Raw genomic sequence first — 14,143 nt, 5'->3', positions numbered from 1 at the left:
TATCCCTGGCTAGCTTGGAGCTCGATATGTAGTCTAAGCCATGAACTCACAGAGAAGAGACCCTGGTGCCCCTGCCTCCCAAGTGCTGGGATTAAAGGTGTGCCACCATGCCCAGGCCTTACTCCTTCCCTTTTAAAACTGCTACCTTACTGGTTTTATCAGTTTATGGAATTTTGAAAGTGCTCTTATTTTATCTGTATGAGTGCTTGTTTTCATGAATCTAAGTGCACCCACCACATATGTGCTTGGTATCCACAAAGAGCAGAAGAGGTGTTGGATCCCATAGACCGAAGCTGTAGACAGCTTCCGTGTACCAGTACTGGGAATTGAACCAAGGTCCTCTAGAAGAGTCGTATATGCTCTTAGCATATGAGCTGTCTCTCTAGGCCCTGATTTGTATAATTTTTCTTTTTAAAGCAAGGTCTTATGTAGCCCGTGCTGGTCTTAAACTTGCTGTATAGCTGAGGATGACTTTGAATTCCTGATGTTCCTGCCTCCACTTCTGGGAGTGTAGTCCTGGGATTGCAGATGTGAGCCACCACTTCTGGTTTTAGGTAGTGCTGGGATCGAACCCAGGATTTACTACATGCTAGATGAGACTGAACTGCATCCCCAGCCCTGACTTGTGGAGTTCATTGTATACTCTGGGCTTGAGTCCTTTTGTAGATTTCTCCCACAGTGTGATTGGCTTTCCCTTTTAATGATCTCTTAATGAGTTGTCCTCCTCCCACTTTGGTTTTTTGAGACAGGGTTTCTCTGTGTAGCCCTAGCTGTCCTGGAACTCACTCGGTAGACCAGGCTGGCTTGGTCTCAAAACTCACAGAGATCCACCTTCATCTTCCCTCCGAGTGCTGGGTTAGGGTTTAAAGGCATGCTCCACCACTGCCTGGCCAGCTTGTGCTTTTTATGTTCCATTTTAAAAGACAGTTCCAGGACAGCCAGGGCTACACAGAGAAAACCTGTCTCAACCCCCTCCTCCCCAAAAAGAACATGGAATATTTCTCTGCTTTTATAGTTCTCCTTCTCTTGTTTTTCTTCCTCATTTTTCTTCTTTCTTATTTTTCGACTATTACTACATGGCTATGCTCCCAGGTGCTGGAATTTCAAGTGTGTGTGCCCCATGGATATCTATCTTTTCTTTTATGTATTATTGTTTGTATCGGGGAGGGGCATAAGCATGCTAAGGTATGCGTATGAAGATGAGGAGACAACTTGTATGAATTGATTCTCCTCTTCCACCTTTCTGTGGGTTCTGAGGCAAGCACATTCACCTACTGAACCATCTCACCAGCCCTATCTCTACTCTCCTCCTTAATAATGCTTTATGGTTTTCTATATAGGAATCGCCCATCTTTTATCAAGGTTAAGTGGTATCACGTTTGAATTTTCAGATTCTCTTCCCTGCCTTAGTTTTAGGCTATGGACAGGTACTTCATCATCAACGATAAATTGAAAGCCTGTATCAGTACTGTTTGTCAGTCTTGGATTTAGTGTGCTTCAACAGTTTATAGTTGTTTTCCACTGCCAAACTTCAGTCCAGCTGGTGCCTGGTTCTTTTCAAAGCCTCAGCATTCAGTTCACCCTTTGATGAGATTGGGAAGATGGACTCTGGAGTCTGCTGAAGATGAAGGAAGAACTGAGGGAGCATCCTGAGGGAGCTGGAGCCAGGCTCAGCCCACTTGACGCCGTAGTAAAGCTCTGGAAAAGAGAGGAATGCATGGTGCCTGTCACTCTTGCTTGTCTTCTAGCCTAGGTCTTCTGGAAGTGGGTGTCATGAGAAGGATTAGGGGGTGCAGCAGGTGAGAGGTCAGATGTTTCATTGGTAAATTCAGAACTCTCGGGGTATAAGCTGGGGTGCTTTGTTATCCCCTTGGCATCGTAATTCAGAAGGAAGAAGGAAGGAGGTTGGCTCTTACTTCACGATGAACTCCTAGATAAGGTTTTGATACCTTATGACAGGACCCGCCAGACGCATCCCAGGGCCATCAGGTACCATGGCAGTAGCATAGAAGCTTTTAGTTACTGAATGCTTGCTATGTGCCAGGTGCTTTTTAAAGCTACTTTATAAATAGTAATACTTTTAATCATCACAGTTACCCACATAAGGTAGACCAGTTAACACTGTTCTTTAAAAAAATTATGTGTAGGCCGGGCATTGGTGGCACATACTTTTAATCCCATCACTCAGGGGGCAGAGGCAGGTGGATCTCTGTGAGTTCAAGGCCAGCCTGGTCTACAGAGCAAGCTCCAGGACAGCCTCCAAAACAATACAGAGAAACTGTCTTGAAAAACAAAACAAAAAAATTATGTGTAGCTGGGCGATAGTGGTGTATGACTTTAATCTCAGCCCTCGGGAGGCAGAGGCAGGCAGATCTCTTTGAGTTGGAGGCCTGCCTGGTCTTCAAAGAGAGTTCCAGGACTGTCTCCACCTACAGAGAAACCCTGTCTTAAAAAACCAAAAAGAAAAAAAGAAAAAAAAATTATGTGTATGTGTCTATGTGAGCGGATGCCATGTATGTTGGGGTACCCAGAAGAGGCTGTTGGGTTTACTGGGGTGAAGTTTTAGACCTCTATGGGCTGCCTGCATGGGTCCTGGGAACTGAGCTCAGATCTTCTGCAAAAGCAACGAGAACTTTTAACCACTGAGTCATCTGTCCACCACCACCACTCCTCCTCTTCTTCATTTTTTAAATGAGAACAGAAATTGCACCTTAGGAAGGCTAATGACCTGCCCCCAAATCACATGACTCATAAATGGCAGCAACAGCATTCAAACCCAATGTGGCAGGTCCCAGTGCCCATGGTGTTCAAAGGAGATGACCTTGCAGGCGGTAGCTGCAGATGATGTCTGAGGAGGACTTAGGAGGATATGAGGATCCATGCAGTGTGCCTGCTCAGACAGCCTACTGTCAACTTAGTTAGCACCCATGAGGTATCCCATGAGGACTGCCAGGAATATCGTGCAGTGGGCTGAGGCTGTCAGAAGGGCTAAGAGTGACTTTAGCCACTAAGGTCAAGAGAAATGAAACGTGGTTGAGGTAACCCTAGCTTTATCTTTAGATCAAATTGACAGGTGTGGCAAGTATAACAAGCATTGATTTATCAGTTTTTATCACCTTAAAATTTCATTGAAGTAACTGGAAGCCTGACTTCTGGTCTTTTGTCTCTCTGAGGCTACAAGCACATCTATATTTAGACCAATAGTCACGCTTCTGTGGTGATGGACCAGTGTGTTCCTCCAGAAATGGCTGTGAGCTGAAACCACATGTGTGTCCTTAGCCGAGGAGTCATCAGCATTGTAGCTCTGACATCCACGCCAGAGGGATTGTAGCTCTGACATCCACACCAGAGGGACTGCTGTACAGATGTACTCCATAAACAGACAGCCAGCAGGCCACCCGATCCATAGATCCCACCAACAGGACAGCCTCAGAGCTGCAGAGCCTTTTATTTGGAAGAAAACATCAAGATTTCTCCCACTGCACCAGCCAGACACTGTCAATCCCTTTAAGCCCATCTTCTCTTTCCCTCTTTCCCTCCGCAGCTCTTGTGTCACCAAGCTCTGCTCAGCTTTCAAATCCCACTCTTCTGTTGTCACTGCCATCAGCATTTTGCATTCTTTACATTATTTATTTATTTATTTTGTACTCATCTGGATTAGACAGCAGCCTCCTAAATGCTTTGTGCTTTTTTCCTAAATAGTTGCCTTCACTACTACAATAAGCCATAAAACCATCGTGTCACTTAGAGCTCCTCAGATGGTTCTTTGTTCATGTAGGCCACAATTCAGTGCTCACACCTCTCTCTCGTGGCCCTCTGTCCCTCACACCAGCCATATCAGATTTCCAGGGGCTCGCAGCTTTCAAAGTTGGTACCTCTGTCGTGATTTTCCTCACATGCTGACTCCTGACTTTCCATGGAGATTGGCCTCAGGGTCATCTTGGGAAGAAGGTTTGGTATGGTTCAGTACAGGTCTGTCCTTCCTGGTAGGCTGTGTGGCCTTTGAGGAAGACCCCGATCCATATGACAGTCTTAGTTCACCGCGGGGACCTTGTAGGCATTTGCCAAATGGATTCCTCTGTCTACGCAGCCCCTCTATCCGTTCTGTTAACCAGTGTTTAAAGCACTTGCTGTATATCTAAGGTACTATTCTCGATCCTGGAAATATGCTGTGAACAAGACACAGAAGCTGAATTCCTATGGAGCTTTTATGTTTATAAGCTCATATCAGTTTAAATTCTTGTTTTAGATTCTGTCTTCTTTTTTTTCGGGGGTGGGGGTGGGGGGAGATTGGGAGAGTTTCGAGACAGGGTCTCTCTGTGGCTTTGGAGGTTGTCCTGGAAATCGCTCTTATAGACCAGGCTGGTTTCGACTCACAGAGATCTGCCTGCCTCTGCCTCCCAAGTGCTGGGATTAAAGGTCAGATTTGCTCTGACTCAGAACATTCCTTTGCAACCTTGGGGTTGGTCTCAAAATGCCAAGAGGGTCTGTCACCTAGAAGGGCGCCACCAACGCCCAGCTGATTTGATTCTGTCTTCTAAGAAAGACTCAAAACGAAGAAACTGGAAATCCATCAGGTGTATGGTGTAGGGTACTAAGCCGAGAGTTAAAGGTTGGGTCCCATGATAGATGGTGTCCCAAGATGGATAGTTGGGAGGGGCTCTCTAAGGGGTACCCTGAAGGCTGACATCTACATCAATCACTCTCGTGATCCTGGTAAAGAGTATTCCAGGCAGAAGGGGAAGACTATAGAGGCTTTAAAACAAGCACCCCAGCTACCAAAAGGCTGGTAGGAACAGAGCACGGTGAAGAAAATGCCTCCAGGGCATTGAAAACAGAACACGTGGAGGTTTGCAGCTGGTTTGGGGACCAAAGGTCATCATTCTTTATAACACTAGATTCTTTCTGGCAGCTGCTAATGACAATCAAAAAAAAAAAAAAAGTGCCCTGTTCCTAACTGATGCACAAAACACAAAACTCCTGGTAATGTGGGTGCCTCATACCCTCTTCTTCATGTCACTTGGAGCCAATCATCATGTCAAAAGGCCATGTGAAGAAGGTACCTGGTGATAACTCACACATTTGCCCTCATTCCTTGGGCCTTTATTTTGCCTGAGATACATGATTAATATAACCATGAGGAAGTGAATACTTTCTTTTGTTCTTCTCATTGTAACTGCTAGAGTGAGAAGTTTCCAGTTTAATATTTTTATTTCCTTCCTATGCTCTTTGTAAAACAAGGTATCATCTCCTCCATCCAAGTCACTTGTGTGCAGGCCACACCATGTACTTACACATATATGAGCTTTGTCAGAGCCTCAGATAACATGAGCCTCTCCTAGTGTAATTGGCCTCTGCCAGAAGTTACAGAGTGACAATGACAAAGGACAACACTCATCACAGGTGGGCTGGCATGAGTTGTCAAACAGGAGGCCCAGCTCGGGGAGAGCAGTTGGTCAGATTTGCTCTGACTCAGAACATTCCTTTGCAACCTTGGGGTTGGTCTCAAAATGCCAAGAGGGTCTGTCACCTAGAAGGAACTTCATACTCAGTGATGGTGGTCCCTGATGGGTGGTGGGAATCCTACAAAGTTGTGTGCTGATGAAAGCATGTCTATCCTTGAGGTCCAGTTAGCCAAGTGTTTGCCACACCCAGGCCATGTCTCTCCTGCATATAGAACGAGCAGTGATGCAGCAGCCAGGTTTTGTTGTTTTCCCTTCTTCCGTGTTCTGAGATCTACTTGTGGGAAATGACCTCTAAAAAAGCTGTGCAGACAAACACTATAGCAATTAAGGATCAGAAGGAATTTTGAACTTCTAACTTTTGAGACATGGCAGCTGAGGTACAAAACACTGAGGTGTCTTGCTCAAGGGAAGCGTGGGCTGGTATCAGAGCTGGATCTACCAGTCTTGGGTTCTTGGTTTCCAGGGTGATAGTTCTGTCTCCACTCACGCTGCTACAGCTAGGAAAGACGCATGGGTAACCTGATGAAAACAGTCAAGCCAGGAGTCCACAGGTAAACATTTTGAGTGAGTGTGCGTGTGAATCTGGATTTCTGACAGGCGTGGCGGTTCACACGTACAATCCAACACCTGGGGGATGGATAAGGGAGGATGAAGAGTTCTAGGGCCGGGCGGTGGTTGCGCACACCTTTAGTCCCAGCACTCGGGAGGCAGAGGCAGCAGGATCTCTCTGAGTTCTAGACCAGCCTGATCTACAGAGTGAGTTCCAGGACAGGCTCCAAAGCTACAGAGAAACTGTATCGAGGGGTGGGGTGGAGGGTGGGGAGTTCTAGGTTATTCTTGGCTATATAGTGAGTTTGAGGCCAACTTAGGCTACTTGAGACCTTTTCTCTCAAATTAAAAAAAAAAAGCATTTGAATTTCTGGTTTTTCTCTTCAAAGACTTGAATACAAATTTCTGCAAGATAAATGATTGATGTAAACAGTGCTTCTGCCCCAACAGGTGACGCCTGCCGCTGCTCACCATCCCCACTCTCTGCTGCCTTCTAGACCGCAGATGGACGGTCAGCTCTCATATTTGTGGTTAAACTTGCACTTCTGTATTTCTGGTAGCCAGAGTAAGAAGAAAATGATTGATTTCTTCTTATTGTGTCTATTAAACGTGGGGTATATTTCAAGAAGAAATGGGCATTTCCGAAAGCACGGTGTTGGGGGCCAGAAGAATAATACACTGAGGACAGTGGTGCGAGTACTGTATCCGTCCTGACGGTTGCCGCTGTCATTCACTACAGCACCGTCATCTGAGCCTGCTTATTTATCTTTACAAAGAGGCCTTCGACAGGGATCACAGTGGGTTTTCATAGCATGAGAGGAATAAGAGGAAAGGAAGAAAGAAGAAATGGGGCGTTGGTGGCGCTCGCCTTTAATCCCAGCACTCGGGAGGAAGAGGCAGGCGCATCTCTGTGAGTTTGAGGCCAGCCTGGTCTCCAGAGCGAGTTCCAGGATAGGCTCCAAAGCCACACAGAGAAACCCTGTCACGAAAAAAAAAAAAAAAAAAAAAAAAAAAAAAAAGAAAGAAAAAGAAAAAAGAAAAAGAAAAGAAAAACGGTTGCCTTTCATCCCAGGCTACTGAGACTGTCCATCAGTTTGTTTGCTTGTTTATTTATTTGTTTTTCAAGACAGAATTTCTCTGTGTAATGTTATGCCCAGATCTTGGAGTGTGTCCCCTCATCTCCCACCCTCCCAAATCCAACAAGGAGACCAAATCCCATATGAAAAAGCAAAGAGCCTTTATTCAAGTTTGAATTTGGACTCTCATTGGCACTATCAGAGAGCCTTGAGCTCAGTTGGGGTGGGAGGTTTCTCAGGTTCAGGACCCCTGATCCGCTGTCGTTTGTCTAGGGGTGTCTTGGTGAAAGGGGATGGGTGTATGCTGGCTTGAGGGACATCTTGTGATTCTATCTACAATGGTTGGAATGTTAGGTATTTTCTCCTTGGATGGTCCATTCCTGGGTGGAGCCTTGGTGGTCCCAGTTTGTGGTCTTTTCCTGGGGTCAGGTATTGCCTTAGAGTCATGGAAGCAGTGTAGCTAAGTGGCAGGTGTGTACCAAGCTGCCCTGGGCCCTGCAGTAACAGGTTGTCCTGGAACACACTCTGTAGACCAGGCTGGCCTCTAACTCATGGAGATCCACTTGCCTCTGCCTCCTGAGTGCTTCGATTAAAGGAGTGTACCCAACTTGAGATCAGTTTACTTAGATTCTGGGTAAAACTGTGTAAAAGGTGGTGCAGTGAGAATTTCTTAATTTCAATAGGATTGTCTGGAACTGTTCTGTTGTGATCCAGCCAAAATCACAGAGAACATGTCAGAAGGAAATGAACTCTACTACTCTGAGATGCAAAGAGCACCTGGTGTCCCACTAACTTGATTCCTTGAGTAAAAGATGCCTTGCTCTGCCCACCCAAATCAGAATAATACTATTTATGGGCCTGTGTTATTGGTAAGCCTCCCATCCTCCAACCCCCTCTGCTTCTATGTATCCTTCAACTCCTCTAACTTGCTTTTCTTTCGAAAAGCCAGGAGGCTCTGTAAGGTTAAAAATAATTCAGCTGTATTGTATTGAAACGTAATTGAAATGTCATGAGCCTCCCAGGGAGCAAGGGAACCCATTTGCTACAATTTCCATTGGTGTAGTCAGTTTGCTTTTCTTGCTGGCAGGACGGGAAAGCTTGAGCTGAGGCCTGCTGAGGAATGCTTCCTTTGGCTTTGTTTTGCATGTCAACAAGCACAGCTATTTGTCACCACTTCAGAAGCTCTTTGACTATAGATGAGGAAGGCCACCTGTCCACGTGGGAGGGATGCTCGTGACCAGAACCTGCCTGAGCATTTAGCCTGACCTTGTGTGCCAGGCTGGCATCTGATGCGGGAAGTGCTGTTTTTGTATGTTCACCTCAGCAATTTCCTGACTCACTCTCTAGAAGGGACACGCCCCATGGTCCTGACTAGGAAACTTTGGAGATGTGATGCTGGCCTTTGTCTGCTGACCGTGGGCTTGGAGGTGGAGCCATTTAAAAAAGGATTAGCCGAGGATGGAGCTGTTGTCATTAGGATACCACACGTGGCAAACGCGACATGACCGCCTACCTCTTGGATGACTCACAGGCCTAACTCGTGATTAACTTGGAGGGTGGGCAAGCAGGTATTTGATTCTGTAAGGTGGAGCTGAATCCCTTCCTTCCCCTCTCAGCCCCCACCACTCCTTTTCTAAAGAGTTCAGGTCCTTGTGGACCTGTGAAGTCTCTGTTGGCCCTTGTCATTTGAATGGCTCAATGAAGTGGCACTTGTGACTGAAAGCAAGGCTTTTCGGATGTCTGGATGCTCTTTGGCTGGTTCAGTATTATCCAGGGGTCACCAAGCAGTTGAAACAATGGCCAGCAAGAGGGACAGCTGGATTGGCTCAGCCTCCCTCGCCTGATGGGGCACATTCCTGGCGCCATCATCAGGGCTAGAGTGTGGGTGATATTACGAGAGGTTCTTTCTCCCACACCTCATGCATCACGTGTGATAGGATAATGGGGGGGGGGGTGTCCTAGTTGCCATTCCTTTGTAGACCACATCAAAGCACAGCTATTATCCCGCATGGTAAGTTAACGTCCATCCCAATGTAAGCATTGTTTTATCCCCTTTATATTATTACATGAAGCACTGGCTTATACATTATGTATGGGACATCAAACACCCTGTGTAATCTTATTTGAGTGTGAATAGAACCTATGTTTTAATAATAACCAGCATTTTTACTATGTGTATGGCATCACAGATGTGTCATTTTAAATTATGTAGATAGCTTTTAAAGCATGTAGTGACTAAAATAATTACAGTTGCTTCATGTAGCCCATATAGTATATGCCAGTTAGGCAGATATGGACATTCAACTCACATAAAAAGGTCACCTTAACTCTCCAGTCAGAAAGCATGGATGTCTCAAGTAGAACTGGAATGGTCATTGCCTGGGAAGGGCCGCAGTCCTGTCCCTTCCACAGGCATATGGTGTTGCTATGCCTCCATTTGCGGTGGGTCTGAATTCTGTGTCACCCTTTCCATCGTCTAAGGCCCAGAAGTAGGATGTGGTCCAAGGAGCGCCCAAGACAAATGCTCATTGGGAGAGCACATAAAAATTTGCCTGCCTCTTCAAAACATTTCTCCTGTTCCCCCAGGGCCCACTATACCTTCCTAGGATGAGGTCTCTCATGCTGGAGCCCCTCTGTAACTGTGCCCTGTCCCCTGTCCCCCTTTGGATGCTGGCAGTCCAGGGAGGTGCAGGAGAAAGCTTGCTCCCAGGAGCCACTCTGTTCTCCACATGGTGTCTGCTCTGTAGAGCTGGGAACCCAGGGGTGGAGGCCATTCGGGATCAGCAAAGGGGAGCAGCAGCCTGAGAGTTTGAATGGGATGCCCGTATGCTGCCTGTGGGGGTTGGGCTTTCCGACCAGCATCTGGAGATGGCAGCCTGGGCCTGGACAGGAAACTGGTGCTGAGTCAACTAGGAAGTGGCAAGAGCTGCTGTTGTCCTTACACAGATCTCTGTCTACCCAGAACTGGATGTCCCTCCCGAAACAGGAGGGCTGTTCCCCAACTATGGGACAGCAACCGTGTCTTGACTTCAGAAAGCAGCCCTGCCGTGACAGGAGGACTGAGCCCGACCACGTTTGTATGTCTCACGGAGATTTGACAGTTTTGAGCAGCTTCTCTAGCGACCAGGGAGGCCAGCTGGATGTGAGTGCATGGCCTGATAACCCAGTGTTTTTCTTAGCTTCCCTTTCCTAGACCACCCCTAGGCCAGTAGACGAGACACTGGGCCAAGGGCCAAAGCAGCTGCCCAGGGAGGAGTCACCCACATTTTCGGTGGCCACCTTCCCTCTTGTAACTTTCCAGTAGTAGGACACCTGGTGGTCATTTCCAAAACTGCACTCTGGAAGAATTGTCAACTTCTATTGTTTTTAGCTGTTTTAGTTTTCTGCTTCCCATTTCAATATAAATAAGGTGCATCTGATACATTATCAGTCATTATTGTTACTAAGTGAATCATTTATAAGTAATATTCTTGCAAATGCAATCAACAGAATAAATGTCTGTAGAAGATTCTGGAAAGATATGCCAGAGACCCTGTGATGATCCCCAGGGAGCATTGCTGTGTGAAGGAGAGACATTTATTTTGCTTTATATCAGTACTTCTCTCTAAAATGTATTTTATTTTTCAATTTTTGAAATTTCCTTTTAGATTTATTATTTTATGCGTGAGAGTGTTTTTTTTGTTTTGTTTTCATGTATGTATGTGCGCCATGTGCATGCGTAGTGCCCATAGAAGTCAAAAGAAGGCATCAGATCCCCTGAAACTGGAGTTACAGATGGTTGTGAGTAAGTATGCTGGGAATTAACCCTGGTCCTCTGCAAGAGCAGCCAGTATTCTTAACTACTGAGCCATCTCTCTAGCCCAAATTTTTTTTTTTTTTTGAGACAAAGTGTCTCTACGTAGCCCTAGCTGTCCTAGAACTCACTATGTAGACCAAGCTGCACTCAAATTGACAGAGATCCACCTGCCTCAGCTTCCTGAGTGTTGGGATAAAAGGTATGTACCAATACACCCTGCTAACATCTATTTTACACAAAGGCAATGTGCTCCTCCATTAATTACACTTCAGTGCTGAATTTGGGCAGGCCCAAAGTCTAGGGCCGTCCCTTCCAGGTCCCCAGATCTTGTGTTCAGGGGCCTCTGGAGTGTGGCTGGATTCATACTGGTCTCTTTCACTAACTGCAGCAGGAGAGCTTAGAGCTGAACAGGACAAAGCAACCTTGGGAGTACTGGGACCACAGAGCCAAAACCAAGAAAATCTTCGCCGTTGAATAGATCCACCACCACCCTCATGACAGCCATCTTTATGAATTTGTGGACCCGTTAACACTTTTTAAGAACACGAACAGGCTGGGTATGTAGTTCCGCAGTAGAGAGCTTGCCTAGCAGGTAAAAGACCTTTGGTTCTGGAGTGCGGGCAGGATGGGGATATTTTTCGGAAAACAAAACAAAAGAATCTGATCATAGGCAAGGAGCCTTCCTTCTGTTTCTGCCCCATAGACTAGAAACACTGTGTGGGTCGCGTGCTCACAGCCTGACAGCAGCACAGAGAAGGAGGGGCACTTGAGACTGTGCATTAGTGCAGGCTCGGTCCTGAGCCTGGCCCACAGCACGGCAGAGATACTCTTTCCGCAGCAGCTCTTCAGGGAAAGAGAAGCCTTGTCATCCGAAGATGGGGTCCTCACACTGCAGCTGCGCTGTTTCAGAGCCCACCTGCTCTAAACTGCCCTGTCTCCGACTCCTCATCAGGCACCTGCCCTTCCGATAGAGTGGCGCCCTGCTCCCTCCTTTCCTGCAGTCTGGCTGTGTCTCCCAAGGTGATCAGGAACCTACTTCCCTCAGCCACTCCCTGCCCCACCCCCAAGATGACCAGGCACCTCCCTCAGCCACTCCCTGCCTCACCCCACCCCCCAAGTCCCCACTACCACTCAGAGCAGAAACTTCAGCAGCCATCATGTGACCTTGAAGATGGAAGTCACATGCCAGAGAAGACAGAAGGCAGAGACACAGATAACTTCAAAGAGCTAACTGAATAGCACCTGACTCCCACTCTTTGTAAAGCAAAGAGAATAAATCCTTGTATGTAAACGACTAGATTTTCTGTTGCAGGCAGTTGAACCTGATTGTAACAGATAATGCGATAGCCAAGTGTTTTCCTGTTCCTATCTACACTTGCAAAAGAGCAGAAATAACATGACTGACGACTTCAGTCTCTGGTGGGGCCTCCCCTCTGGCAGAGCTCTGTAAACACTGTAAAACTGGTCTGTCTGTGCTAGCTTTCTTACAGTTACTGAATTTGAAGTCTTTCTCAGGGTAGGGGTGGGGTGAAGCTGGACTCTCCTAAGAACATGACGTTGCATAGCTGTTTAAACACGGGGACAGGATGAGGAGAGGTGATAAGGATTCAGAGCAGGGCGGCAGGCTGCCCCTTACTGCCTCTGTGAAATGCACATTTGGAGTCTGTAAAGCCCTGGCACGGAGCTTAGAGGAAGCGGGCGGGACCACGCTCTTGGTTCAGCTGTCTAAGCACAGCCTGGATAGCAAGAGGAGGTGAAGTCAGAATCTCTAACTCACATCTTTCTTGATCTTGGAGCCATCCTAACAGTAGCTTTGGGTTGGGGATATAACTGACAGACAACAAACTGTGAATACTAAAAGTAGATAATCTGACATGTATATGAAAAGTATCACTACAGCCCATAACTGTTGTTGTTCATAACCATTAGTCCTAAAAGCTTTCCTAAGCCCCTTATAACCCATCACCCTGCTGTTGGCAACTAATAAGCAGATTGCCCGCTATGACTATGAATTAGGTTGCATTTTCTTTTGCAATTTTTTTGAGATTATAAGTATGTCATTTCCCCTTTCCTTTCTTCCCATCAAGACCTTCAATATCCCCCACCTTGCTCTCCTTCAAATTTATGTTCTCTTTTTCTTCAATTATAGTTACATACGGTGTGTGTGTGTGTGTGTGTGTGTGTGTGTGTGTGTGTGTGTGTGTGTGTGTATTCCTAAATACAACCTGCTCAGTCTAATATTTACTTGTATGTTGTGTTTTCAGGGTCATTATAGTATCATACAGAATAGTTCGATGCCCTAAAATTCCATTATGCTCTGCTTAACTTGGTATGTTTGTTTGTCTGTTTTTGAGACAGGGTCTCACTATGTAGTCTTGCTGGCTGGAAGCTAACTGTGTAGACCCAGGCTGGTCTCAAAGTCACACAGAGATCTGCCTGCTTCAGTCTCCTGAGTTAGTATCCTTGCATTATGCTGACCCCGCCCCCCTTGCACAGGCATTCCGGCAGATACTTAGGCAGCTCAAAGGGTCCTGTGTTATGCCATGGCTACACATGCATTACATGGCTGTGTAAGGAGTCTGTACACAGGTGAGCACTCCACCTGTTCGCCCCTTCCTCCTCCTCCTCTTCTTCTTCTTCCCCCTTCGTGCCCACCCCTTCCGTCTCTGTTCCTAGTTAGCCAACACCTCCAATAAACTCCACATGGATTTGTTGAGTCTGGTGGTCCATGTTCCATCCCCTGTAACGGCAGCAAAAGAACAACACTGAGTGCTGGGATTAATGGGTGAGACACCAAGCCAGGCAAGTGCTTAACTTTTAGAGAAAATTCTTAGCTGTTTTGTAAAGTAGCTGTGCTGTTTAACATTCCTGCCAACTGTGTGAGAGCCCAGCTCCTCTACATTCTTTTTATTGCTTGCTTGCTTTTTGAGGTACTAGGGATCAGCCCCAGGCCTTTTGTATATTAAGTAAATGCTTCACTGAACCACACTGCCAACCCTCCTCTCTAATATTTTAACAACATCTGGGGTAGTGAGACCTTTTTTTTTTTTTTTTTTTTTTTGGTTTTTTCGAGACAGGGTTTCTCTGTGGCTTTGGAGGTTGTCCTGGAACTTGCTCTGTAGACCAGGCTGGTCTCAAACTCACAGAGATCCACCTGCCTCTGCCTCCCGTGCTGGGATTAAAGGCATGTGCCACCAACATCCGGCCAATAAAATCCTTAGCCTGTTTTACATCCAAATCCTTTCTCAGGTATTTGC

The 14,143-nt window shown here is 46.4% G+C and overlaps 1 long non-coding RNA gene across 2 annotated transcripts; it reads left to right on the top strand.

The window, feature by feature from the left end:
- Positions 1 to 7,980: 7,980 nt before the first annotated feature.
- LOC103161977 lies at positions 7,981 to 12,185 on the top strand. 2 transcript variants are annotated; one of them, XR_004770374.1, is made up of 4 exons: positions 7,981 to 8,658; positions 10,053 to 10,232; positions 10,813 to 10,874; positions 11,275 to 12,185. It is a non-coding gene; the product is annotated as an uncharacterized LOC103161977 (long non-coding RNA). The 2 variants fall into 2 exon arrangements; XR_003486073.2 differs by lacking the exon at positions 7,981 to 8,658 and having other exon boundaries at positions 8,667 to 10,232.
- The last annotated feature ends 1,958 nt before the right edge of the window (positions 12,186 to 14,143 follow it).

The sequence above is a fragment of the Cricetulus griseus genome, chromosome 5 (assembly GCF_003668045.3).
Source record: "Cricetulus griseus strain 17A/GY chromosome 5, alternate assembly CriGri-PICRH-1.0, whole genome shotgun sequence".
In the NCBI taxonomy this organism is placed as follows: domain Eukaryota; kingdom Metazoa; phylum Chordata; class Mammalia; order Rodentia; family Cricetidae; genus Cricetulus; species Cricetulus griseus.
The sequence above is the reverse complement of the archived record's forward strand: the minus strand, read 5'-3'. Positions and strand labels throughout refer to the sequence as shown.